The 27,739-nt window shown below is 47.2% G+C and overlaps 1 long non-coding RNA gene and 1 other non-coding gene across 2 annotated transcripts in view; both read left to right on the top strand.

The window, feature by feature from the left end:
* Positions 1–14,055, top strand: part of LOC103349149 (uncharacterized) — a 257,314-nt gene extending 243,259 nt beyond the window's left edge. The window contains exons 4-5 of the long non-coding RNA XR_016214930.1: positions 11,107–11,333; positions 13,260–14,055. This is a non-coding gene — a long non-coding RNA (uncharacterized LOC103349149). The remainder of the gene's footprint in view (positions 1–11,106; positions 11,334–13,259) is intronic.
* A 2,904-nt stretch (positions 14,056–16,959) lies between these two features.
* On the top strand, positions 16,960–17,063 carry LOC127492530 (U6 spliceosomal RNA). The gene has a single exon (XR_007922044.2). It is a non-coding gene; the product is annotated as a U6 spliceosomal RNA (small nuclear RNA).
* Positions 17,064–27,739: the final 10,676 nt, after the last annotated feature.

The following is a 27,739-nucleotide window of genomic DNA, read 5'->3' as shown; positions in this document are numbered from 1 at the left end:
GGCAATCCTTTTTTTCCTTTGAGGATTTTGAATATATTATCCCAATCTCTTTTGGCCTATAAGGTTTGCACCAAAAAGTCTGATGTTAGTTTAATGGTAATTCCCTTATATGTGAGGTCATGCTCTCTCTTGCTGTTGTTGGAATTCTGTCTTTGTCTTGTGCTTTTGCCAGTTTGACTCTAAGAAAAAATTTTTAACTGAGTCTATTGGAGTCATTTGAACTTCCTGGATCTGAATTCCATATCTTCCCAAGATTTGGAATGTTTTTAGTTAGCAATTATCTTATAAAATAGATTTCGTATGCTTTCTCTCCTTTTTACTACTGGAACATGCATAATGCAAATATTCAGTCATTTACTGGTATCTCAAAGGCTTTTCTCATTCTTTTTAAATTCTCTCCTTTGTCTCACTTATTTTGGAAGATCTTTCTTCAAGCACAGAAATTCTTTCTTCTACCTGATCTTCTATGTTGTTGAAGCTCTCAACTGCATTTTTAAAAGATTTATTTATTTGAAGGGCAGAGTGACAGAGAGAAAGAGCTTTAATCCACTGGTTTAATCCCCAAATGATGGCAGTGTCTGGGACTGGGCCAGGTCAAAGTCAAGAACGAGGAATTCACTCCAGGTCTCTCACATGGGTGGCAGGATCCCAAGTACTAGGGCCATCTTCTGCTGCCTTTCCAGGTGCATTAGCAGGGCATTGTATCAAAAATGAAGCAGCCGGGACTCAAACCTGCGCTCCATTATGGGATCTCAGCATTTCAGGTGGCAGCTCAACGTGCTGTGCTACAATGCTGGCCCCTCAACTGCTTTTTCAATTCTAATTCTTGATTTCTTTTGCTTTAGAATTTCTTTTTGAGGGCTAACATTGTGGCGTGGTGGGTTGGGCCTCTGCCTGGGATGCCAGTATACCATTTGATCCCGGGTTCAAGACTTGGCTGCTCCACTTCTGTTCCAGCTCCCTGATGGTGTACCTAGGAAAGCAGTGGAGAATGGCCCAAGTGCTTGGGCCTTACCCATATGTAAGAGACCCAGAAGATGCTCCAGGGCCCTGGCTTCAGCCTGGCCAAGCCCTGGCCTTTGCAACCATTTGGGGAATGAGCCAACAGGTGGAAAATTGATCTCTCTCTCTTTCTCTCCCCCCTTCCCCCCCAGTCCCACCTCTCCCCCATTCCTCCCCTGTCCTCCCTGTCCTCCCTTTCTCTGAGATCCTGCCTTTCAGATTGTGTGTGTATGCATATATATTTTAATTTCTATTTGGTTCTTTTTAATTTCTATTTGGTTCTGCTAAATTTCTCATTCACATCATGAATTGTCCTCTTAATTTCATTGGATTATCTACATTTTCTAAAATCATTATTTTGAATTCTTTTCCAATTAATTTATCTACTTCTTTTCCTTTGTGGTTTGTTGCTAGAGAGTTATTATGTTTCTTTGGAGGCATCATATTATCATGTCTTTTCCTGTTTGCTTTATTACTCCCTGCATTGGTATTTGTGCATCTGGTGAATCAGTTGCCTCTACCAGTTTTACAGAGTAGTGTTGATGATAACAGACTTTGTCTTGGCATTGTGTCCTAAGTTGTTGGCTGGATATTTCACACTGAATTTCAAGTTAGGCACTTTAGTTTCCATGTTGTTCCTTCAGGTGTGAACAACTGGTAATGTCTGTGGGTACCTCAGTGACCCAGGCTGCAGGTATTATGGGATTGCACTGCCAACTAGGCTCAGTTCTCTTTGGTGATACACCTGGCTATAGGCATGGGATACCTATCAGTTTCTGTGGGTATTGTGCAATATTGTGGGGCTTGTGGGTATTGTGTACGTAGGCTCAGGTAGGGACATCACAATATACCTAGTCATAGTCTGGGTGTCTTTCACTACCTGAGGGCCTCAAGCAGGCCAGTTGGACTTCTTTTGAGCTAAACAGGTGATTTTAGGGGGACTCCAAGGACAGAAAGCTTTGGGGATTTTCCCAGCTACTTGCCAAGGCTGAGGGTGGGTGAGCAGTGCCACCAAGTTTCTTCTGGGCCAGCAAGGCGGTGGGCAGGGCCGTCTGGCTGCATCCTGGGGCCCAGGGTGTGGGAAGAATCACCTGGCTGCTTACAAGACACCAGGAGGGTGGACAGTGCAGCCAAGTACTAACTGGGGGGCTTCTGCTCAGGGTCAGCTTCTCAGCTTCTTTCCAGGACTGTAGAGGATCTGCAAGGCCACTGGCTGGTTCACAGGGCTGGGTCAGCAGAGTTGCCGAGGGAAACTACCTGGCTGCATCACAAGACCCCAGGTGTGTGAAGTCTCAGCCAGGCTCCCTGGAGCTGTGGGCTGGTTAGGGAAGGCTCAGTATGTGCTGGTTACTTCTCTAGGGCAATGCAGAGTACAACACAGCAGCTCCCCAAATGGGACTCAGGACCTGAGAGGACTGCAGGTTTCTCCAGTAGTAAACACCGCAGGTGTTTGCAACACAAGTGGAGACTGCCAGGGCTTCCTGCTTACCCCAAAATCCCTTGGTTCAGGGTTGATTTTGAGGGGTAGGAAGGCAAGTGCTTTGTTCTTCCTTCCCTTAATAAGGCCATCTCCCTGCTCTGCAATGTCTCTGCCACATCACAAAAGCACTTTGCCACCCTGCCTCGAACGCTCCATGATGCTACAGTTATTTTTTTCATAGTTCTGGACCTTCATTGTAGAGGGAAGTGCACCATGCACCTCTCATCAGTCATCTTGGCGATGCCCTGTTGCTGTTTTGCTTGCTCCTTCTTCCTGGAACTGATCGTTTATCACGGATCTTAAGGCCTGTCCATTCCCCTTCCCTCTCATCTCTGATCTGTACCTTCTCTTCATCCTCCACTGTGATTCTTCAGCTCACATCCTCATCATTGCCAATCATCTCCTCCTCCACGTTACCATCTTTCACTGCCAGCTCAGTGCTAGGAAGATCTTCTACCAGATGCAGTGTGGACTGGGAATGACATCTGGTTAGGGGCCATCCATCCCAGAGATGCCAAATTCTATCTTCTTCCTGATGAGTGTGCCGACATGGAATACCAAGGGCAACTGGGACACAAGACACCGCTTTGTTATTTACAGACCCAGAAATCCAACACAGACCATCCTGGCAAAGGGAACTGGAGAGCGGGGCTGAGTATGGAAGACAAGGAAGAAATGTTCTCCAAGCACAAGACAAGACCCTCACAGCCCAATACCCAAGACTGAAGAGTCAAAAGCACATGACTGAGGAATAGAGGAACACGTGCGCCTGCTCATCTCACTGCCTGGGGACCAAAGGAAGGCGGAAGTAGAGCCCTGGGGGGGTGGGGGAACGAAGTAGGTGTGCATCCTCCCAAATGGCAGACAAGAGAGTATAAGGAAGAAAAAACGGACCACAAAATGCACTGGTTTGCTCATCTTAGAAAGGTGTTTGTGAAGTAAGTAAATCAAAACAAAATTAATGAGGACTGAAAAGGTCAAGGATTAATGGGAAAAAAAAAGATATTTCACCTTAACATCAGTGGCATTTGTGAGAAAACATGGCAAGTCCAAGGCGAGTCCATACATGTCTGATTACAGAAGTTGAATGTTTGTACCAGTGTTCAATAAAATTGGCTATCAGGGCAGGTAAAGCTGCTGCCTACAGTGCCGGCATCCCATATGGACACCAGTTCAAGCCCTAACTACTCCTTTTCTAATCCAGCTCTCTGCTAATGACCTGGGAAAGCACTGGAGGATGGCCCAAGTGCTTGGGCCCCTGCACCCACATGGGAGATCTGGAAGAAGCTCCTGGCTTTGGATTGGCCCTGATTCAGCTATTGTGGCCATTTGGGCAGTGAACCTGCAGATGGAAGATGTCTCTCTTGCTCTCTCACTCTATAACTCTGCAATTCTGCCTTTCAAATAATTTTTTTTTAATTTTCTATCATCAAGTTGTCACTGAGAAAACACTGCAGACACTAAACAGGTGCCTGGAAATTCAAATTCATCCCCATACATAATGATACAATTTCCAGAAGAGGTATACATTGGTCTAGTTTCCACTGCTATCCAATGGGAGTGAGACTGTCCTAGGGTGGCACAGATAGACTCGAAAATGACATTTGATGGCATCAAAACCGGGAGCAAGAAGGTCAGTGTCTCCTGATGGATACTTCTTTTCCCTCCATCAATCGAAAGAATCACTGTAAGACTTGTGCATTTTTTTTAAATCATCCATTTGAAAGAGTTGCAGAGATGGAAAGACAGATTCAGGACTCTTCCATCCACTGGTTCACTCCCCCAGACAGCTGCAACCAGCCCAAAGCCAGGAAGGAGCCAGGAGCTTCACTGGGGATCCCTCGTGCATGGTAGGGGCCCAAATACCTGGGCCATCTGCTGCTGCTTTTCCCAAGTCATCAGCAGGCAGCTGGATCAGAAGTGGAGAAGCCGGGACACAAACCAGCACCTGTATTGGATGCCAGTCTCACAAGTGACAGCTTTACATGCTATGCAACGATGCCAGTCCTGAGAGCTGGTTTTTAACCTGGACAACTGTATATCAGTTCTCTTAGTTCTGCTTTGTTTGAGGCTTGAAGAGATGGTGACAGTCTGCTGATGGAAATAAACTGCTCCCACTGTCCTGTGGCCAAATTCAGGGTTAGAGAAAGTTGTCAGCTAGGAAGAGCTGTGCCTCATAGATGCAGAAGTGGGATTGTCCCTGAGTAAATGTGGCCTGATCAGCATTCTGAAGTCTCTTGGTAAGGAATGAAAGTGGATGGCAAGCTCTACCATGAATGTGTTTCTCCACTTAGAAGCCTATATTCCCGTGACTTTTCTTTTGTTAACCAACAGGCTCAATAGCCACAACAAATGTCTATCAAATTTAGAACACAGGAAGAAATCCAGAGTATCAACCCACCTCTTCTATTCTTGGGCTTCCTCCTTGAATAATTTCATCCCAAAAGGAATGCTTCTGCCTTGCTCCGAGAAATCCCTGATGTAGGTAAAGAAAAGCCACTCGTTTAATTCCAAAGTTCACTACTTGACAATTTTCCCCTCTTCCTACATCCCAGCTACTCCAGCCTGGCTCATCAGAGATGGTTATGTAAGGAATTAGCCCAAATCCAGCAAAATTTGGAAATCAAGGGACCCACATTATGACTCAGGGGTTAAACCGCCACATCTGTCTCTGGCATCCCATTTCAGAGTGCTGGTGGAGTCCCTGCTGCTCCCCTTCTGATCCAGCTTCCTGCTAATGTGCCTGGGAAGGTAACATAATGGCCCTGGCCACCCATGTGGGAGCCTAAATTGAGTTCCTGGCTCCCAAATTTGGCCTACTCCTTGGCGGTGGTAACCATTTGGGGAATGAACTAACAGGTAGAAGATCTCCCTCTCCTTCCCTGTTGCTCTGTCTTTGAAAAAAAATACATAATTTTTTTTAAAAAAATTAGGACTTTTCTATCATTATAAGGTTTCCAACGATTATAAAGTCCCAACGATGCAATCAGCCTCCCACAAAGTAAAATCCTAAAATCAAATCTCTCCCATTTAGCTACTTAAATCCCCATCACAAAATATCCTCTCCAGCTTTTTCATTTACACAGTCCTGGATTGAAGGATTCCTTCTCAGGTGCCTGGGGGAAAGCTGCTGCTGCAGTGGCCACAGCATTGGTTGGCTTCTTGCTGGGACTGGTGTGGCTCTTTAACGTCTGCTGAAAAGGATTTCTCTAAAGCGTAGTCTCCCATGGACCTGACTTCCTGAAGGTCCAAATTAATAGACCACAGGAGAACATCTCTCCCTGTCACATCCCATGGAACAACCTCAGTCACCCCCAAAAGTTTGGTCCTGTGCTTTCTTCATCCCCAAGAGAGGGGAGGGAGGAAGGGGTGGGAAAAAAAAAACACACATTGATTTGGTCACATCAGTCTACTCACAATCTGCAATAGCTCTCGTTGCTAGAAGGATAAAACAGTGTTACATACTTCTAGTGTTCAAGGCTTCCCAGGATCTGACCAAAACTTGCTTCTTCCCTTCCATTTGCCATTTGTGTCATTCTGCCCACTGCACCCCTGCCCCTCTGCCTCCATGTCCTGTCTCCTCTTTGCTGCCACCTCTCTGGCTTCAGCTCATTAATTAAAGTTCGATTCAGGCGCCACCTTTTCTATGAGTCTTTCCTGGCCCTCCATGGTCAGTGGCGTCCTCTCTGTCTCACTCTTCAGCCATCCCAGAACCCATGGATCACACTTGGTGCTGTCCTGTGCTACTGACCACTCTGTCTTGTCTCGAGGAAACCTGGTGGCTCCAACTGAAGCTGTACCCTACCCACATGGCCTAGCAAGAGCCCTGCAGGCTAAGTGTGATCCTACCCTGTTGGGGGAAGAATCTCATTCTCAAGGATTTGACCTCACATTACCCAGGCTTTGATTGCAAAGAATAAGATCTATGCTGGTCAGGCTAAGCAGGAACAAATGATGACAGGATATTGACAGCTCAAAGGACCACTGAAAGCATTCAACAAACAAGCTGACCTTTCAGAAATGACTCCCAAAGTCATAGGAATATCTGGACCACCCAAAGAGCTGCTGCCCCTCCTATAGGCAGAGGGCCACAAGCAGAAGACCATTCACACCCATCAAAAGCATGTCCTGCCTACAGCCTGCTCCTCAAACATAGTGGCTGGGCTCTGGACCCAATACAGATGGCTCCCCGGTGCCTGACTACAGAGACACCAGGCATCTGCTTGCTTCTGTCTCCCCAGTATACACATGGATGCAGCTAGAAGGCTGAATCTAAACCCTATCCAGACTGCAGCTTACAAGAGTCTTGGAAGTACAGTTCTATGGCTTCCCAGCTTGTTCAAGAAGGGAAAACACTAGAAAAAAGTGGAGTGGCTGTTGAGAGTCAGCCCATCACATGTCCCCCGGATCTGTATAAGTGTTCATCTTGCCTCTGAGATTCACGCATGTTTGATCTGTGATGCCTGATATTTTAGAATTGATCTTGGTGACCACCATTCACTTCACTCTGTCAAATAAGTTAAGTCTATAACATGCAGATGACTGTTCCAGTCACTAAGGCATTTCTCAAACATTCATAGAAAAAGTATTACAGATTCCCAGTGTTTGTCCAAATTGTTTTATTACATTTAACATGTAGGAACATAAAAATAGCTATAAAACTCTCATGCTTACAGAATCTTAAACATTAATTTGCAAATCAAACACAATCAAAACTCTAAAATGAATGAAATTGAAACTAACAACCATTCTTTAGCATAATGAATGATGCTGTTTTGTACCAAGTAAATCACTGACGTCGGACTACTCGGAGGAAAATTCATTGGCACATTTTACATTTCACATGTTAATGGCCTGATTCTTTTGATACTGAGCAAGAGAGCCCATTGTTTCAGTCGCTGTCAGTATCATTATCGTTATTTTTCCTTTTGAACAATAAATTCATTTATAACCACTGGTCTTAATGGGCCAATCACTTTAATGGTGCACTCCAAAATAGAGTGCTGAAAATTTTAAAGCATCATTTAATAGAAACTTCTTCCATGCATACTTATTAATGCCCTCCTCGTTAATGAACTGCAGAGGCTTCGTTTGTACAGAGAAGTGGGTCATGCAGCAGAGCGTGGCTGTGCGTGTGGTTCCAACTGTGGCCCACACAGGCTCGTGGAGTTCCACATGTCTGCATTACCACGCGCAGGCAATGACCAGTCTGCCTGCCCCCTTGCTGCATAGGAACTGGGGATCTTTTTTGCTCTTCTAGGCTTGTTTGAGCTATGCTCGGCACCAACATGTTCATGAATGTGAATGTAAGAACAACTTGGGGTGAGGACAGTTCCTAAGATAAAAAGAACTCCATGAAATTCAATAAGAACAAGACAGCGAACCCAGTAGGAAAAACGCAAGGAATATGAACAGGCACTTCAAAGAAGAGGAGGCAGAAGAGCTAACAAACGTGATAATCGATACCCACATGGATATAATTAATTCAATCACCAATTAAAATAATTATGAGCTACTTTACATCCATAAAATTAGCAAAATTAAAAACTGATAATGCAAATATCTTGATTATAATGGGAAAGCATCTGAAGGGAAGGGAACCTTCTTGCACTAATGGTGAAGAAAAAGATTGGGTACAACCCCACTGGAAAGCAAATGCTACCTAGCACTATTCAGTATATCTGGCCGGCGCCGCGGCTCACTAGGCTAATCCTCCGCCTTGCAGCACCAGCACACCGGGTTCTAGTCCCAGTCGGGGCACCGGATCCTGTCCCGGTTGCCCCTCTTCCAGGCCAGCTCTCTGCTGTGGCCAGCGAGTGCAGTGGAGGATGGCCCAAGTGCTTGGGCCCTGCACCCCATGGGAGACCAGGAGAAGCACCTGGCTCCTGCCATCGGATTAGCATGGTGCGCCGGCCGCAGCGCGCCGGCCGCGGCGGCCATTGTAGGGTGAACCAATGGCAAAGAAGACCTTTCTCTCTGTGTCTCTCTCTCACTGTCCACTCTGCCTGTCAAAAAAAAAAAAAAAGTGTATCTGTACCCTGCAGTCTAGGAAGCCCACTCCTGGATATACATCCAAGAAGGCTTCACCTACAGGTCCGTGGAGGGAATGTCTACGGGGCTGTTCTTTGGCAGTTGTGTGTGTGTGTGTCTGTGGCAGGAATTCTGAGGTAGCCAAGGTGTTCATTATTCAGGGGATAGATAAGCAAACTGTGATGCCAGCCTACCATGGAGCAAATGGAAAAAATGAAATAGGGAGGCATATGGCAATAATGACAAATCTTTCAAAGCGTTGCGTTGATTACAGAAGTTAGAATGGGATGTCTGTTACGATGCATGGTAAAAAAAAAAAAAAAAAGACACACTTGGGGTCGGAATTTGATACAGTGATTAAAATGCCACCTGGGATACCCACATTCCACATGGAGCACCAGAGTTCCCTAAGCTGCTATGTACTTCCTAAGACCTGTTTTGGGGGGACCCAAAACCAAGACAAGGTCTCAACTTGTACTCTGCAAGGGTTATTATGGCTCTGTTCCTATGATGACACATTTTGGCTCAGGGCAGGCTGGGACTGGAGCCTTCCCTCCCGGGATTTATTACAAAACCTGGAGGCCTGTGTCTCCAGGTCACATCATCTCACAGTCCTGCTGGCTCTGGCTATGACAGCTCTGCCTGCTTCCTGAATTTAACACCCCACTGAGCTTAAACAACAACAACAAAGAAGGAAAAAAACACCCCTCCTCACCAGATGCTCCTCTCCTAAGAAAATAAAATCTGTGTCTCTGATGGTGAGGTCGGGAGATGTTTTATTTTCACGCATTTGCACTGCACCTTCACAGACCAAACCCATGAATCCTGTTTTTATTTTGACACTATATTAAATTGGAATTAAACTGAGTGAGAGTAATAGCTTCTCCCAAGAACCAGAGTGGGGAAGAAGCTATTGGTAATGCTGGCAGAAGAGCCTGCAAGGCAGGATGGCAGCTCTCCCAGGACCCTGGGGACAGTGGGTCTGGACCTGGGAGCAAACCCTGCTCAGCACCTGCTTGGCTCCATTGGATCCCAGGAAGATCCAACGACACATGAAACCTGGCCTTTAACCTTTCCCTCTCCCCAGCATGTAAAGAAAGCACCATTCATCAGGGCTGCCTTCCTGGGAACAAAGTAACGTTGAGACAAGACATTGCTTTGAGGTTTAATTTTTAATGCTCTACTGTTGTCCATGTTTGATCACTTAGAGGTTTGGCTTAACATTTTATGTATAGAGGACAGCACAGGATAGAGGGAATGATTCAAACGTGAAGAGTAAGGCATGCTCCATCTAACTCCCCTTTTGTTTTATAAAAATTAGGGTGGGCATTTGGTGCAGCAGTTAAGACACCGGTTGGGATGCCTTCATCCCTTTCCAGGGTGCCTGGGTTTGAGTCCTGCTTCTACTTCCTATAACATGCACCCTGGAAAGCAGCAGAGATGGGTCAGGTACCTGACCCCATGCCACCCACATAGGAGACGTGACTAGAGCTCCTGGCTCTTGGCTTCAACCTGACTCACCCCAACTGTTTTGCGCATTTGGAAAGGGAACCAGTAGATGGAAGATCTGTGTGTGTGTGTGTGTGTGTGTGTGTGTATGTGTCTACCTCTCTGCCTTTAAAGTGAATGAAGAAACAAAATGTATAGTGATTCATTACTTATTTGGAGTCAAGTGTTCCTGAGACACTGATGAAAGCTTTGGCCTTCTCCCAGAACAAGCACATATAATCCCAACACATGGGCTGGTGCCATCCTTCCCTGGCCTTCACGTTAAAGACCTCTGCTAACTCAGGAGTAGCAAGCGTGAACACTACACAAAGAAGAAAGAAAATGGAGAAAAAAGAAATGTTTAAGTAATGTTTTCTACTTTAACATCCCCTTTGGGGGCAAGCATTGAGGAGCAACAAGTTACGCCTGATGGCGATGCTGGCGTCCCATATCAGAGCGATGCCAGTTCAAGTTTAGCCTGTTTTGTTTCCAATCCAGCTTCCTGCTAATGAGCCTGGGAAAGCAGTGGAAGGTAGCCGAAGTGTTTGGGCTCCTGGCACAGGCATGGGGGACAAGAAAGATAGAGTTCCTGGCTCCTGACATCAACCTGGCCCAGCCCTGGCTCTTTCAGGCATTTGGGGAGTGAACCAGCGGATGGAAGAGCCTGTTCTCTCTGTTCCTTTTTCTCTTTCAAACAAGTCTCTAAAAATGAAACTTCCTAATTCATTAATTGATGAGTGCTGGAGAAATGCTCCATGGGCTAGGTCCTTCTGCTATGAGAAGGCACAACAGTGGTTCATGCCTCCGACACAGTGTTGTGCATGTTGGGAAGTGGGGAGGGATGTTAAATGGCTGTAAGGCATCTCAGGGGAGGTGATGACTCCACCAACCAAGAGGGCGAGCAGAGCGTTGAGGGCTGAGAACGCAGCAGGTGCAAAGGTCTGCAATGAGTGCAGATGTGTGTGGGAGATGATGTGTGTGGGAGATGATGTCCCCACCGCTACCAGCACCACATGCTGCTCTCAGGCTGAGTACCGGGCAGATGGGGAGGAAGGCAACTGGGATGCTACGTGGATGTCCCGTAACCTTTGTTCTCATTTCTGTAGCTGGCTGACTTCTCCTCCTTGAAACATGACTTCCATCATGCAAGTTTCAGACCCAGACCTGTGCCTGCTGAGTTGTCTCCCATCTCACCGAAGCTGCCACCTCCGCCCCAGCCCGGGAGCTGGATCCAGAGCACAGAGCCCACCCCTTGTGTTCTGTCCCCTCCTCTCCACTGTCTGAAGACATCTTTGAGTGCCACTGACTCCTCCGGAGCAGGCTCCTCCCTGAGGTATGTGTCTCGCCACCCTCTCCACCTCCACAAGGGACAGCCATGAAGCAACCCAACCCAGTAGTCTCTGCTTATTTCCCTGTTTCTGCCCTGCTTCCCATGAGTTTCTTCATAGTGGCCAGTTCCTGTTAAAACTTAGTAGACTGTGGGCCAGCACCACGGCTCAATAGGCTAATCCTCCACCTTGCGGTGTTGGCACACCGGGTTCTAGTCCCAGTCAGGGCACCGGATTCTGTCCCAGTTGCCCCTCTTCCAGGCCAGCTCTCTGCTGTGGCCCGGGAGTGCAGTGGAGAATGGCCCAAGTGCTTGGGCCCTGCACCCGCATGGGAGACCAGGAGAAGCACCTGGCTCCTGGCTTCGGATCAGTGTGGTGCACCGGCTGCAGCGGCCATTGGAGGGTGAACCAATGGTAAAGGAAGACCTTTCTCTCTGTCTCTCTCTCACTGTCCACTCTGCCTGTCAAAAAAAAAATTAAAAAAAAAACTTAGTAGACTGTATCTGTCCTCCACTCAGTACCCTGCAAGGGCTTTTCATGTGACTTTGTGTAAGACTCCAAGTCTTCCAATAATCTGTGAAGCTCTGCATCATCTGTTTCCCTCCCTGCAAACTTTTTTGTTGAAGATTTATTTATCTTATTTGAAGGGCAGAGAGAGAGTCTTCCATCTGCTGGTTCACTCCCCAAATGGCCACTACAGCTGGAGCTGGGCCGATCAAAAACCAGGAGCCAGGAGCTTCTTCCAGGTCTCCCATGCGGGTGCAGGGGCCCAAGGAAGGAGCCATCTTCCAATGCTTTTCCAGGCACATTAACAGGGAGTGGATCAGAAGTGGAGCAGCCAGGACTAGAACCAGCACCCATGTGGGATGCCGGCACTGCAGGCAGTGGCTTAACCTGATACACCACAGCAATAGCCCAAAAAAGCTGAGTCTTAGGGCTGACATTGTAGTGTAGCAGGTAAAGCCACTGTCTACAATGCCAGCATCCTATGCGGGCATCAGTTCAGGCCCTGGCTGTTCCACTTCTGATCCAGCTCCCTGCTATAGGTCTCAGAAAAGCAGTAGAAGATGGCCCAAGTGCTTGAATCCCTGCCGCCCAAATGGGAGACTTGGTTGAAGTTCTTGGCTTCAGCCTGGCCCAGTCTTGGCCATTGTGACCATCTGGGGAGTGAACTAGCAGATTATCTCTCTGTATCTCCTTCTCTCTTGGTAACTCTAACTTTCAAATAAATAAATTTTTTAAAAGAGAAAGGCTCAGGGCCGGCGCCGCGGCTCACTAGGCTAATCCTCCGCCTAGCGGCGCCGGCACACCGGGTTCTAGTCCTGGTCGGGGCGCCGGATTCTGTCCCCGTTGCCCCTCTTCCAGGCCAGCCCTCTGCTGTGGCCAGGGAGTGCAGTGGAGGATGGCCCAGGTGCTTGGGCCCTGCACTCCATGGGAGACCAGGAAAAGCACCTGGCTCCTGGCTCCTGCCACCGGATCAGCGCGGTGCGCCGGCTGCAGCGCGCCGGCCGCGGCGGCCATTGGAGGGTGAACCAACGGCAAAGGAAGACCTTTCTCTCTGTCTCTCTCTCTCACTGTCCACTCTGCCTGTCAAAAAAAAAAAAAAGAGAGAGAGAAAGGCTCAGTCTTATAACAGCACTGACAAGTCAGGGTCATAGGCACAGAATGGGAGTGGTGGTCACCAGCAGATGAGAGGAATGGGGAATTCGTATGTAATGGGTACAGGGCTTTTCAGATCAGGAATTGAAAAAGTTATGGAAATCAATGATGAGGATGATTGCACAACAATTTAAATGTAGTTGTTAGCAGTGAATTGTACACCTAAAAATGATTAGGGTAGACATTTGGTGTGGCAGTTAATGTGTCATTTGGGATACTCTCCTCCCATATTAGAGTGCCTAATTTTGAGTCTTGGCTGTTTTCTCAATTAGAGTCTCCTACAAATGTGTACCCTGGAAGGTAGCAGGTGCTGGTTCAACTACTTGGGCTCCTACCATCCAGATGGGAAATCCTACCTCCTGGCTTTGGCCTGGCCCATCACTGACTGTTGTAGACATTGGGGGAATGACAAGTAAATGGAAACGAACTATCTTTCTCTCCACCCCTTTCCAAAAATATAAATAACAGATGTACTTTTTGAAAATGGCTAACATGGTAAATTTTATATATGTTTTGCATTTTTTAAAAAAGCAGTATTGGCCAAATTACATAAAATTGGCAAGATTGTTCTTTTCCACTACTGAGTAGTAACAGGGACTTGTGTAATGATTTGAGTTCAGCTCTCAGCTGTAGGAAAACAAAGCTGCATTTCTTCACAGCTGAGTTTATTGAGTGTGTAAGTTCTCACCACTGTGTGTGCACACGTATATTTTAGTGAACCTGCAGATGTCTCACACCTGAGTGGGAAGGGAAGAAGCGTATGAGGCAAAGCTGGAGTGATACTGGCAGCCAGATGACAAAACCCTTGTGAGTTAAGTTAAAAAACCTTAAGGGGATGGAGGAGCCACTGAGAGCACTTAAAGTAGCGAAATGATATGGCCTCATTGTGTTCTAGAAAGATCATTTGGTTGCAATGTGAAGAATGGATGTTTCCAGGAATGGAAGACAAAGATGGGGGTAGAAAGAACAGGTGGGGGCTCCACCAAGTGAACAGTGGATGAGGACTGTAGCAGTGGGGATGGAAGGACAGGAAGAAGTAGAAAGGTATTAGATATTTAGGCAGTATAATGGAAAGCCAAGACACTGTGGCAAAAAAAAAAAAATATATATATATATATATGACCTAAATGAAAGATCTCTGTGAGTGAGATCCCAGCAGAAAGAAGGGGCCATCAAAGAAGGAGGTACTTTCTCTGAAGGGAGTAGAGAACTTCCACTTTGATTATGGCCTTGTCTAAATAAGGTCGGAGTTTGTGAACTCAAGAGGCTTCCACAGCCTTGGCAGCTCATGACAAGAGCCTCGGGTGATTACTGATGTCATAAACAAGAGTGTCAATTGTTAAATCAACAATGGGAGTCACTGTGCATTTACTCCCCACTCCCCATGTAGGATCTCTGTCCTTAATGTGTTGTACTATGCGAATTAATGGTAAAACTAGTATTCAAACAGGACTTTATACTTTATGTGTCTGTGTGGGTGCAAACTGTTGAAATCTTAGTATATACTAAGTTGATCTTCTGCATGTAAAAGTAATTAAAAATGAATCTTAATGAGGGGTGGGATGGGAAAGGGAGTAGGAGATGGGATGGCTGTGGGTGGGAGGGAGGTTATGGGGGAAAAACCTCTATAATCCGTAAATTGTACTTTTGAAATTTATATGTATTAAATAAAAGTTTTTTAAAAAGATATTTAGGCAGTATAAATGATTGGCAGCCAACTGAGTGAGGCAGAGGGACAGGGAAAGACAGCACCCAGGTGAACACCCAGTCCTACTTGGGTCACCTGAATGGACAGTGAATAAGTCCCTAGGATAAGAAAATAGCAGGAGAAATGCAAGTTTGGTTGGGACAAGCATGCTGCTTTGTGTCCACTGGAAGTCAAGGGCTCATAAAATCAACTAGTAATGTTGGCCCTTCCAATCATAAAAACTTGACCATTGGGTCTAGTAGAGAGTTCTTAGCGCACGTACACCCAACTGTTGACATCATCTGAGCCAGGCCTTGAGAGGGGAGCACACACTCTCTAAGGTAATGGGGTTGCAGGGTACGGAGGAGCTAGGCCATGGAGAAGATGACAGGAAGTAGGGCCCTGGAAGGTTTATCCTAGCCAGGATGTGCCGCAAGGACTGGGCGGAAGACTGGTCAAAGAGAGCCGAGGAACAAAGGAACTTCAAGTTTCACTTGTAATTTTTCCTTTAAGTCTTGAGAGTCAAATGACCTTCAGTGTCAATCCTTAACTGTGTCCCAATCCTGCCTACAGCCAGTCAAGTGCTCACTCTAGGGTCCTGTTAGCATCCATAAAAGGGGAAAATTTGAACACTTACCCCAGGGACCAACTGAGACAGCATCTCAGTGCCTGGAACACAGGACACAGTTCACAGTGTTGGCTTGTCTTCCACGATCAGCCCCACGACCCAGTTGACCTCTGCCTTTCAAAGATGAAGTGCAGCCTGTTCATGGTTCCCCAGCTCAGATCCCCGGTTCAGTCACTTGCAAGCCTTCCTAAGTCCTTTCATTTCCTCCGTGTAACTGGGTCCATCCACAAAGTGTACAAATGCACATGGAAGAGAACGGGAAGTTGGTGCTCTGCCTGGATGTTTCAGGTCGACATGTAGCAGCCTGTTCGGATCTGCCTCCGGTTCCATTTTAAGAGGATGCACTTGCTCAGATCTTTTAGGAAGACTCCTCGCATGTATTAATTATGCCCCCCACTAATTACACAGAAGGGGTGGAGCAGCATTATTGGAAGGGATGGGCATGAGCAGCCAAGGAAAACAATGATGAGCCCGGCTTTGGCCTCACACGGGAGTCCAGTCTGAATCTAGGGGAAGGTTCTGACAGCAGTGTTCTTCATGCTGCCTGGACGAGGGGTGGGATTTACCAGCCCCTGGTGTGCCGGGCAACTTGGAGTTGCCTGTGTGACCGGGTTTGAGAAGGGGAATACAAGAGGGGCGTTCATGTTTCCTAATTCTAGAACCCCATTGACTGTATGCTGCTCCATCTGCTTAATCATAGGCTTGAAAAAGAGCACGAGGGATGCCCTCACATTCATGTCCACTTCTCATTTCAGAAGCATTAAATGAAAATGTGTCTCTGAGAGCAGAGGAAATGTGGTATAAATTTTGCAAGCACGAAAGGAAGGGGAACACTGGAAGGCTTTGGAGGCCCTGAGGTTGGTCAAGGACCCACTCTGCCTGCCCTCCCTACCCCTGAGCTACCCTCTATGGGGAGCCAGTAGACAGAGGGGACATCAGATCTGAGCTCCCCGCCTCACCCCCACTCTGGGAGGCCACTGGTCGCTGGGAGCAGTGATTGAAGCCATCCCAGAGTGGTCAGTGACCATCAAGAGAAGACCCTGTGGTCACTAGGCCACCTGTGAAACGTGAACACCCAGTGCCAGCCCAGGACCACCCACCTCCCCTCCCTCACAGCTTTGGAAACCGTCAAAGTCCTTCGGGTGAAGACACTGACTCCTACCTCTTGCCCTGGACCAGCTACCCCTCAGAGAGGGTGAACCTGGGAAACGCACGTGTAGCCCAGAAATCAGTGGAATTCATTTACAAGATAGTGCTAGTGAATAATGCATTTATTTTGAGAGAAAAATTGGCCAACTGAATAGCTTCAGGGTCTTAGAAGATGCAGTCTGGTGGGATGTTTAAGGTGTTGAATAATATTTTTAATAATAATTAAATAATACATGTTCATGATAGAAACCTCAGAATAATGAAGAATGCTTCTACCAGAATGGGTGCCTGTGTCCGCAAAGGCAAGTGTGTTTGTTGAAATAGTTTAAGGTAGCAGATACGTGGAAGCTACTTAAATGTCCGACAGTGGGGAGAGGGTTAAGTAAACTGAGATCACCCTGCCAGCAAGGGGAGAGGTGAAGGAGAGAATGAAGTGAAAGGGGATGACACAGAAAGCTTTACACAGTGTGGCTCCATGAACGGGAAAACACTTAAAAATTTGCAGCCAGTGCTCGCTTCAACAGCACTCACACTAAAATTGGAACAGTACAGAGATTAGCATGGCCCCTGCTCAAGGATGATGGACACATCTGCGCAGTGTTCCATATTTTTTCTGTAAGTACCTTATGTTTGGACTGTGTGGACTATCCTTTTCTGACCAGCTAGTTCTTCTCACCCTTGAAAGCAGAGACAGAAACAATAGCAGTGGTAGATGGATTATTGTCCTCAATGCTTTACTGCCTTCCTATGACATCATTTTTCCACGTGACTTCGCAGCACTTGCAACTTTAGAAAGTTACGACATGCCCATGTGCCTTGGTCTTACAAATGTAAATATAAGAGAGCTGACCAGAGCTCCTGCGTTCAGGTCTGGCCTAGCCGCAGCCCTGGTGGGCTTGTGCAGAGGAACTCGGCAGATGGAAAATCTTTCTCTCCATTTCCCTGTCCCTCTCTGCCTTTCAAATAAATAGAAAATAATTTTTTAAAGATTTATTTATGGCCGGTGCCGCGGCTCAATAGGCTAATCCTCCACCTAGCAGTGCCGGCACACCAGGTTCTAGTCCCGGTCGGGGTGCCGGATTCTGTCCCGGTTGCCCCTCTTCCAGGCCAGCTCTCTGCTGTGGCCCAGGAAGGCAGTGGAGGATGGCCCAAGTGCTTGGGCCCTGCACCCCATGGGAGACCAGGATAAGTACCTGGCTCCTGCCTTCGGATCAGCGCGGTGCGCCGGCTGCAGCGCACCGGCCATGGTGGCCACTGGAGGGTGAACCAACGGCAAAAGGAAGACCTTTCTCTCTGTCTCTCTCTCTCACTGTCCACTCTGCCTGTCAAAAAAAAAAAAAAAAAAGATTATTTATTTGAAAGTCATAGTTAGAAGGGGAGCACAAAGAAATCTTAAATTCGCTGGTTCTCAAAATGGCCGCAGCAACCAGAGGCTGAGTCAGTCTGAAGCCAGGAGCCAGGAGCTGCTCTTGGATTTCCCACATGGGTAGCAGGGGCCAGGGCCTCAGGTCATCTTCTTCTGCTTTCCCAGGCCTATTAGCAGGGAGATGGATAAGAAGTGGAGCAGCCAGAGCTTGAACTGGCATCCATATGCGATGCAGCTTGACCTGCTTCCACGGTGCCAGCCTCAGTGTGTGTGTGTATGTGTGTGTGTGTCTTTTTTTTTTTTTTTTTTTGGACAGGCAGAGTTAGACAGTGAGAGAGAGTCAGAGAGAAAGGTCTTCCTTTTTCCGTTGGTTCACCCCTCAAGTGGCCGCTGTGACTGGTGCGTGCGGCCAGCGGGCTGCGCCAATCCGAAGCCAGGAGCCAGGTGCTTCCTCCTGGTCTCCCATGCGGATGCAGGGCCCAAGCACTTGGGCCATCCTCCACTGTACTCCCGGGCCACAGCAGAGAGCTGGACTGGAAGAGGAGCAACCGGGACAGAATCCGGTGCCCCAAGGTGCTGGAACCCAGGGTGCTGGCGCCGCAGGCAGAGGATTAACCTAGTGAGCTGTGGCGCTGGCCTATATAGTTATCTTTTAAAAGGTTTGCATGGACTTACAAACACAGTAAAAGCCTAGAAAAAGAAATAATAATGCCAGTGGAATGCATTACCTCAAGGGAGTGGAAGGGATTGGGAGAGGAAATAGAGTAGAAGCTTTTGTTTTAACCTACATACCTAGGAGTACTTTCAAAACATTGATGAATAAAAATTACTTTTCAAACTTCGAATAGAGAAAATCCACACTGCAGAAGAACCATGCATACAGCTAACTCCTGGAGATAACTCTAGCTGAGGTGCACTCTTCCAGGTTTCACAAGGCAAGTAAGATCATAACCACCACTTAAATCTCTCTCTAAATAATGTATCATGCGTGCTTCGAAGAGCCAATGAAGAATCATTCTGTGAATGATTGTTCCAGCCCTATCCCAGCCCTATTGCATCACAGGACCATTCTATAGTTGCTTAAACAGTCTCCTATTGAGGAACATTTAGAGTTTTTTTTTTTTTTCAAACAAACAGTGCTGTATGGACAAGCTTATGGTTAGAGTATTGCATGCAATCACACTTATTTCCTTAAAGCTAATCCCTGGGAGTAAAATTGTGGGGTAAAAGCGTGAATTCACTTTGGTATTTTTAAGACGTGTTGTTAAATTGTCATCCCATAAAAGTTGTGAGGTCTGCAATCCCTTGTCCGCAAAACTCTGAAAACAGGAAATGTTTTAAGTTTGGTTTCTAAGCTCATGTGGTGCCAACCCCTGACCCGAATGGACAGGAAGCTGCTTGCGGTCTGTAGTCATCTCACTCGGTGCGAGCATTTGTACATTTCACGGCAGACATGGAAAAGTGTTGGGGTTGGTGAGGGGACTGGGTGGAAATGGCCCTTGTCCTAGCCTGAGGTGTTGCAAGGCAGACAGTTCATTCGTCGCGTTTCTTTCCTAAAATCTAGAAAGATCAGAAATCCCACATGCCTCTGGCCCCAAGAATTGCAGAGAGACTAAGGGCCACTGTTCCTGTAGACTCCCCCCAGCAGGATTTTGAGAGTGTTGTTTTCTCCACGTGCTCATCAGTCCTGGGTTTTATAACTTGTTCCTTGTCTTTGCTGGTCTGATCCGCAAACTGCAAATAGATGAGGCTGGCTGCTTTTCCAAAGTTGCATGCACCTGTTTGAATGTCTCCGTGCCTCACCTGTCTGCTGCTATCTGCAGCTCTGACCCTCTTGGCTCCAGCGGCTCTTGGGGGAGGGGCTTGGGAATCCTCACCTTGATCTCAGCTCTTCCCTAGTCTCCACCTCCTGCTCCCTAGTGCTCACTTCCAGCAGGTGGGGCGCCCTTCTCTTCTGCCATGCAGGTGTTTGATGGAGGAAGCAAGTGGGGGCTCCAGAGCACAGACCTCCCTGGTGACAGATCCTGATTTCCCAGAGGCACAAGATTCTGAAGGGGATGCGGGGTCAGCATAGTTTCAAGTGAAGCCCCATATCCACCACAGCCCACAGCTCTGCCAATGCACTCAGCCCGCCCTGCATATCCATTCTCTACCTACGCTTCTTTTTGGCCTCTGTTATCATGTACATCACTTAAAACAACTATGAAATTACACACACCGCTATTCAGGAAGGCTGGTTCCAACAGTCTATTTTCCTTAAATTTTTTTTGAAGATTTATTTTTATTTATTTGAAAGAGTTAAGAGAGAGGTAGAGAGAGAGAGAGAGAGAGAGGTCTTCCATCCAATGGTTCACTCCCCAAATGGCTGCAACAGCCAGAGCTGGGCTGATCCAAAGCCAGGAGCCAGGAGCTTCTTCTGGGTCTCCCACGTGGGTGCAGGGGCCCAAGGACTTTGGCCATTTTCTACTGCTTTCCCAGGCTATAGCAGAGAGCTGGATCAGAAGTGGAGCAGCCAGGACTCGAACCAGTGCCCACATGGGATGCTGGCGCTTCAGACCAGGGCTTTAACCCTCTATGCCACAGTGCTGGCCCCAACCAACAGTCTATTTTCATTAATACCACCTGGTATTGTTTGGGCCAAAAATTGTAACAGGAAACCCGGGCAGGCTGACTTAAGGTAGCACCTGCAGAGAGGTACCGAGCAGTGAGACCAGATCAGCAGGAATGTGACACAGATGCCTGCACCCAGGGACTGTCCTGGCTGCCCCGGTGTCTGGAGGCTGATGCTTACGCCGGCCCCACAGATACGGCCTTGCGGCAGAGGCCAGTCCCTGGTTGTCGCGAGCAGATTGCTTCCTCTACCCCAGCCTGGTCCCAGGGCATGTCACTAAATTATCCATGGGCTGGGCCAAGGTACAAAGACCCTAATCAGAAGATCTATGATCAGAGATGCTGCCCTGACCTGGGGGTGGCACACCTGCATCCTGATGATGCACACCCCTGAGCCCCCGCCAGAACAGCCCCTTGCAGACAGCACCCTGAGGCTCTTGATGCAGAGCCTTGGAGAGGGGACCTGAGCTTGCCCCTGGCCTCAGGACAAACAGGGCTTCCCTCACCACGGCAGGTGCCTGAGCCCACTCACACAGGCTTCAGGAAGCGGGCCGCTAGGAATCGCATGCGGTGTTTGGTGTTTCTAGCCACAGTACATTCCAGGGGCTCTTAACCTGGGGCGTTGATTGGATTTGAACATTTGGCTCTAGAGCAAATTATTTGAATTTTTCATGCCTAATTTTTCCCATCTGTAGAGTGGAAATTATTATTCAGATCAAGAGAGATCATATATGTATGCAAATCACAAGAAACAGTGCTTGGTGCAGAGCATGCAGCACCAAATGTAAGCTATTGCCATTGCTGTGTTACTATTTGGGGTGTATAAATACTATATCAGATGAAGAATCTAAAGGTCTTTGATCGTGAGCCCAGACAGTTCTTTATAGAAAATAGTAGAGAAAAGAAACTTAAACCAAGCAGATGTCGTTATCAAAGCTCAAGTTCTAAATGCCAGAAACAAAGCCAATTTATAATTGCTTAAGTTAGTTTATTTCTTCTGGTTAACAAAGTGACTATGAGAAGCTCAAGGAAGAAGTGGACCTCAAGACAGCAAGAAGGGAACGCAGGGTAACTGGGAAGGTGGAAGGAATCTGGGAGGATGCTGGTGGTTGGGCGTGTGAGGCCTTACCCTGCTGAGGTGGAGCTTCCTGCTGCCCCGGGGGCTAGCAGGCAAAGGGAAGCTGACAGCACAGGCCGAGCCCTTAGATGGAGCTGTTAAGGGAAGGGACAACAGCGCAGGCAATGCAGGTGCCTCCTGTCGTTTTCACTGCCATTGGAGGGAGGAGCGCATTCAAGAAGTGTAGGGTCTCGAAACAAAATTCCTCTGTGCAGTTGCGAAAGTCAAAGGCCCTTGGAGAAAAATCAGAAAAGTGAAGAGGATTAAAAGGAGAGAGAGATCTGTGACACATCCATCTCCTGCTGGAATAGTCTTCCATCAATGAGACTGGCCACCCGTGAAGTGTCACCAGCCACGATAATTTTTGCTTCTCCATGGCCAGCCCGGAGCCCCACTAAGGGTTTACCTGGGTTGGCAGAGCCAGACATATTGGTAGAGGCAGCCCCCACTCAGGGAGAAGCAGAGACTGGAACACTGGGCAGGGGGCTGGGAGTGGGTCTGGAGCAGGCGGGCTGCAGGGACTATCGGATGAACAAGCACCCACTCAGTGGGTTCCAGGCAGTCACTCTCCACTCCGAGCAGCAGGGAGGGGCCCCGGGTAGACATCCCTGCCATCCACCCACATTCCACAAAACAGAGGCAGAGGAGAGCCGCCTGTCGCCCACTTACTGTTTCAAAGAGCTACAAGCCATGACTTGTCGCTGGACAAATACTGGTTTTGCCTACCCTTGATAAAGTGGCTAAAAAACACAGTGTTATACCAGGAAGGAGGCACCGATTCTAAAGAAGTCTCCACAGTGGCTTCCATGTATCGGTGACAGGGCATAAGAGACCTGCTTGGTGTTAAAGTTGTAGCACCAAAGAGTTGTGAAGGACCATTCCAGGTTTCTACAAAAAAAATAAATAAATAAAAATCCTTCTGCAAACTTCCTTAGGGATATTAAGTCCAAGCTAGAAATTCTCAAATAAAATGACAAGAACGAAAGGACACAAAACATGTCTGTTTTATCTGTGTGTGGGTACACACGTGTTTGTACGTGTCAATACACGTAAATACCAGAGGTGCAAGGGGAGCAGGGTAAATATTTGCTGAACGTGAGTCCTGATGCACCATCATGTATGTGAACATGATATGGAGAGAAAAGGGGTGGGGGCGGCATTGGGGCACTGTGGGTGCAGCTGCTGCCTCCGACACGAGCACCCATGTGGGCTCCATTTTGTGTCCCGGCTGCTCCACTTCTGATCCAGCTCCCTGCTAATGGCCTGGGAAGAGCAGCGGACGATGGCCTAAGTGCTTGGGCCGCTCCCCTCAAATGGGAGACCCAGAAGAAGCTCCTGGCTTCTGCCTGGCCTGGTCCCAGCCTCTGCTGCCATACGGGTAGTGAACCAGCAGATGCAAGAGCCTCTCTGTCTGTCTGTCTGTCTCTCTCTCTCTCTCTGTATCTCTGACTTGCAGAATAAATACATCTTTGGGGGGGAAAAAAAAAGGGAGCAACCAGAATGGACAGTCACTAGATTCTGTGTGGTGGGACCACAGGTCATCATTTGATTTTATGAACTGTCCCAAGTGCTCGGTTAGAGTTTGGGGTTTTAGAGGAAGCGTTAGGTCTCTATGCTCAGCCTCTCTGGGGGGCTCTTTGGCCCTTGTCCCCAGCGACCCCACAGGAGGGGATGCAGCATGTAAGCCCCCCCAAAGGCCTGTGGCACTTTTTTCTCATGCAGATCATTCACAAGACAAAAATAATTTCTCCATGGAGACGTGCATCCTCCTCTGTTAGATGCAGAGGCTGCTGGCAACTTCTAAATAGCAGCTTCCTGTCGTGCTCTTCTTCCTACAGAAGACCTGGGGACAGAGTTCTGGCAAGCGCGTTCTCCATGGTTGGGTATGATCCTCTAGGGGGTGAGAATAGTGGTGACTTCTAGTCTTTTTTCTCTTTAATTGTATTTATTTTATCTGAAAGAGATCGCCCATCTGTTGGTTTGCTCCCCAAATGCCTGTACCATACAGGGCTGGGCCATGGCCAAAGCCAGGTCCCTCGAACCCACCCTGCGTCTCCCAGGTTAGTGGCAGGGACCCAGCTACTTGGGCCGTCATCACCTACTGCCTCTGAGCATGCCCATTAGCAGGCAGCTGGAATTGGAAGCACAGTGGGACCGGAGCCCAGGCACTCCCATATGGAATGTGTGTGTTCCAAGTGGTGTTTTAAGAGCTACACCAAATGCCCATTCCTCCTTTTCCTCTATATTCTTATTAAAACCAGAATTGTTAAAATATTAAATAATCATTCCTTAAGGGCTGGTTCTGAGGCCAGAGTGCTGTTAGGACATTTGCCATTCTATGGGTCGGCTGTGTATCTCACTTCCCATGTTGGATAATTCTCTCCCTTTTTTATTCTATCAGCTAGTATTTGCAGACACTATTATTGTTTATGTGATCCCTTTGGTTCTTAGTCCTATCATTACGATCAATTGTGAACAGAAATTGACCAATGGGACTAGTGAGATGGCATTGTTACATGCCACCTTGATGGGATTGAATTGGAATCCCCTGGTATGTTTCTAACTCTACCGTTTGAGGTAAGTCAGCTTGAGCATGTCCCGAATTGCACATCTCTTCCCTCTCTTATTCCCACTCTTATATTTGACAGCGATCACTTTTCAGTTAAGTTTCAGCATTTAAGAAGAATTGTGTATTGATTACAGTATTCAACCAAAAGTATTAAGTAGAACAAACAAAAAAAATACTAAGAGAGATAACTTATCAAGTTGCTCATCAATGGTCAGGGTGAGGGCTGATAGAGTCACCGTTTCTCATAGTGTTCATTTCACTTTAACAGGTTTCCTTTTTGGTGCTCAGTTAGTTGTCACCTGTCAAGGAGAACAAGTGGTATTTGTCCCTTTGGAATTGGCTAAACAGCACTCTGGCCTCAGAACCAGCCCTTAAGGCATGCAGATCTGGCTGAAAAGCCCATGAGAGTATTTCAGGCATGGAAAGCCAAGACACTTGGTGGGGGGACCTAAATGAAAGATCTCCACGAGTGAGATCCCAGTGGAAAGAATGGGTCATCAAAGAAGGAGGTACCTTTCTCTGAAGGGAGGAGAGAACTTCCACTTTGACCATGGCCTTGTCTAAATATGATCAGAGTCAGTGAACTCAGGGGGCTTCCATAGCCTTGGCAGCTCATGACAAGAGCCTAGGTTGATTACTGATGCCATAAACAAGAGTGTCAATTTGTTAAGTCAACAACAGGAGTCACTGTGCACTTACTCCTCATGTAGGATCTTTGTCCTTAGTGTGCTGTACATTGAGATTCAACGCTATAACTAGTACTCAAACAGTATTTTTCACTTTATGTTTCTGTGTGGGAGCAAACTGTTGAAATCTTTACTTAATGTATGCTAAACTGATCTTCTGTATATAAAGAGAATTGAAAATGAATCTTGATGTGAATGGAAGGGGAGAGGGAGTGGGAAAGGGGAAGGTTGCAAGTGGGAGGGACATTATGGGGGGAAGCCATTGTAATCCATAAGCTGTACTTTGGAAATTTATATTCATTAAATAAAAGTTTAAAAAAAAATAAAGACAGCCATCATTTTTATGGCCTTATTATAAAAAAAATTAAATAATCAGTAAGAATAGCTATATATTGGAATAGTTGATGAGTATCTTAGCTATACAAAAGTAAACTGGATTTTTAGAAAACAGAGTAGATCTTCATTGCTTCTCCAGACCTCCAGGATAAAATTCAGTGTCTGCATGGCCTTCCCCAACCCTGATCTCCTAGCTACTTATTGTCATTTTAAATATTTAGTGGAAAACCGTGAACCTACTGCTTTTCTTGGTCAAAAAGGCCAGTTTGGGCAATTTAGGTGTCTGCACCTACTAAGACCTTCATCCTCAACCAGGTGCTGTTTCCCCCGCCCTTCTTGGCTCTCCCTTCCACCACTCACTCCTCCCAGGTCCACTATGGTCTTTCTTCAAGTCTTGTAAACTCTCTGCCACTCCTTCCAAATGGCCTTGACTGACACCTCAATATGAAATGAGGGATTCCACCCCCCCAACCATGAACTTTCCTAACATCCTACCAACTCACTCATTCATTCACTTATCAAATAATTATTAAGCACCCAGTATAGGCCATCCTAAATCTAGGCGGTAGGGACATGGTAGGGCAAACTGGCCCCTAGGTGTATTATACAATAACGCCCCCGTTTCTCCTCTTTCTTCATGGTTTTGGTTATCCCCAGTCAACTGCCATCCAAAAACATTAAATGGAACTTCCAGAAATCAGCGCCTTCTAAGTTTGAAATTGCACGTCACTCCGAGCAGTGTGATGAAATCCCACTTGCATCCCATCCCTCCCAGGACATGAGTCACTGCTTTGTCCTGGTGATCCACGCCGTACGCACCAGCAGCCCGTTAGTCACTGGGTACGGTCTTCTTTATCAGATCCATGGTCACAGCTACACTGCTTTTGTTCACCTGCTCCTTGTACTTACTCAAGGCCCCAAAGCAAAAGAGCAGGGATGCTAGCAATTTGGCTACGCTGAAGAGAAACCATAAAACACTTTCTTTATTTGAAAAGGTGGGATGTCTCTACTTAATAAGAAAAAATTTTGAGATCCGTAATACACTAAGAAAATTTGAGTGACAGATCATATTCCCCTCTCTTTTATTACAGCAGATTATTGTAATTGTTCTGTTTGATATTTTTGTGAATGTCTTACAGTGCCTAATTTATATGTGAAACTTTCTACCATGCATGTTGTGTGTATGCATATGTGAAAATTAGTATTGTCTGCAGACTCTGCTATCCATTGGGAACCCTGGGATGTATCCATTGGACCAGGCAGGATTCCTGTTCTGTCATTGTCTCTGCTACGGTATGAACGCCTGTGGATCAGGCTCTAGGTTTTACTCAGCACCAGTCCCAAATCAATGCACCCAGCACCTAGAAATCATATATTTCTTTAACAAAAAAATGAGTGCCTCCATTTCATCAGAATATTATATAACTTATTTTTCTTCTGTTCCAGTGTTTTTTTTTTTTTTTAAGGCTGTCGCACACACAATTTATCATCTAACAAAAGGAAACAGCTGATAAAAGAAGTCCTCCTTTGTTCTGGATTTCCTGGCCAGGTTGCTCAAGTCCTGTTTGCTTTGACTGCCTCTGGAGGGCTTGCTGGGTGAGGTCAGAGAAGGGAAGGAGCAAACGGGGGCCGCCTGTTGTTGGAGTTGCAGGAAGCCAACTGCAAGGCTCCCGCTGTGTGGAGGGACAGGGGCAGGGCGGGCAAAGGCGAGTGAGCAGCCTAAACCGTTCCTGACCCCAGGAGAGACGTGGATTTTTATGCCTGTGCCCAGCCTCAGGGCCTGCCTGGCCAATATAGCCTATGTGTGTTGAGGTGAGAGAATTCAGGGAGGCCACTGGACAGGTGGGAAAACCAAGGCACCACGCAGAGTCAGTGCTTGCCAAGATCACAGAGCCGGGCAGCAGCAAAGCTGAGACTCAAACCGTAGCCCCTCCACTCCCTTCCCCCAAATCCTTGCTTTTTTCTGGAGAGGCTGAGCTGGGAGGGTCTGAAACCCATGACTCCTGGCTTTCACTCAACTCTGATGACTTCAGGTGATTAGTCCACCCACAGTTATTTACTGAGCACCTATTATATTCCAGCACCTGTCTAGGTAGGCGGCGGTGGGGGAGGTGAATTCCCACCCTTAAAAATTCCCCAGCAGGAGAGTGGTGATGTGATTTGTGGCATCTATAAAGTTGTGCAACTCACCTGTGTGAGTCAGAGGCCAAGGTCCTGGAAGGCTGTGCAGGAGGAGGTGGCCAGAAGCACAGGCCCTGCTCCCGGCGTCCCGCCTCCTCAAGCTTGACACACTGATGTGTCTGAGACTCGCAGGAGGCCTGGCAACCAAGACACAACAGAAAGAAAAGGGGACAGCCCTGGCTGAGCGCCCTTGATGGCCAGGCCCTACACCAAGGCCTGTATCTTTTGTGTTTTGATGCTCAAAATAACTCTCTACAGATTAAGAGACTCAGACATCAAAGAGACAAGTGAATTCTGGGATGTTTGCTCCTAACACTCCTGGCCCTGGCACTGTATTGGTTTCTTATATCCATTATACTTTAGCACAGGGACCCCAAACCATGCCTTCCTAGCAAGTGGTCAATGGCCACTTGTCTATATTGG

Source organism: Oryctolagus cuniculus, chromosome 10 (genome assembly GCF_051225735.1).
Source record: "Oryctolagus cuniculus isolate XC-2025 breed Fujian yellow rabbit chromosome 10, ASM5122573v1, whole genome shotgun sequence".
In the NCBI taxonomy this organism is placed as follows: domain Eukaryota; kingdom Metazoa; phylum Chordata; class Mammalia; order Lagomorpha; family Leporidae; genus Oryctolagus; species Oryctolagus cuniculus.
The sequence above is the reverse complement of the archived record's forward strand: the minus strand, read 5'-3'. Positions and strand labels throughout refer to the sequence as shown.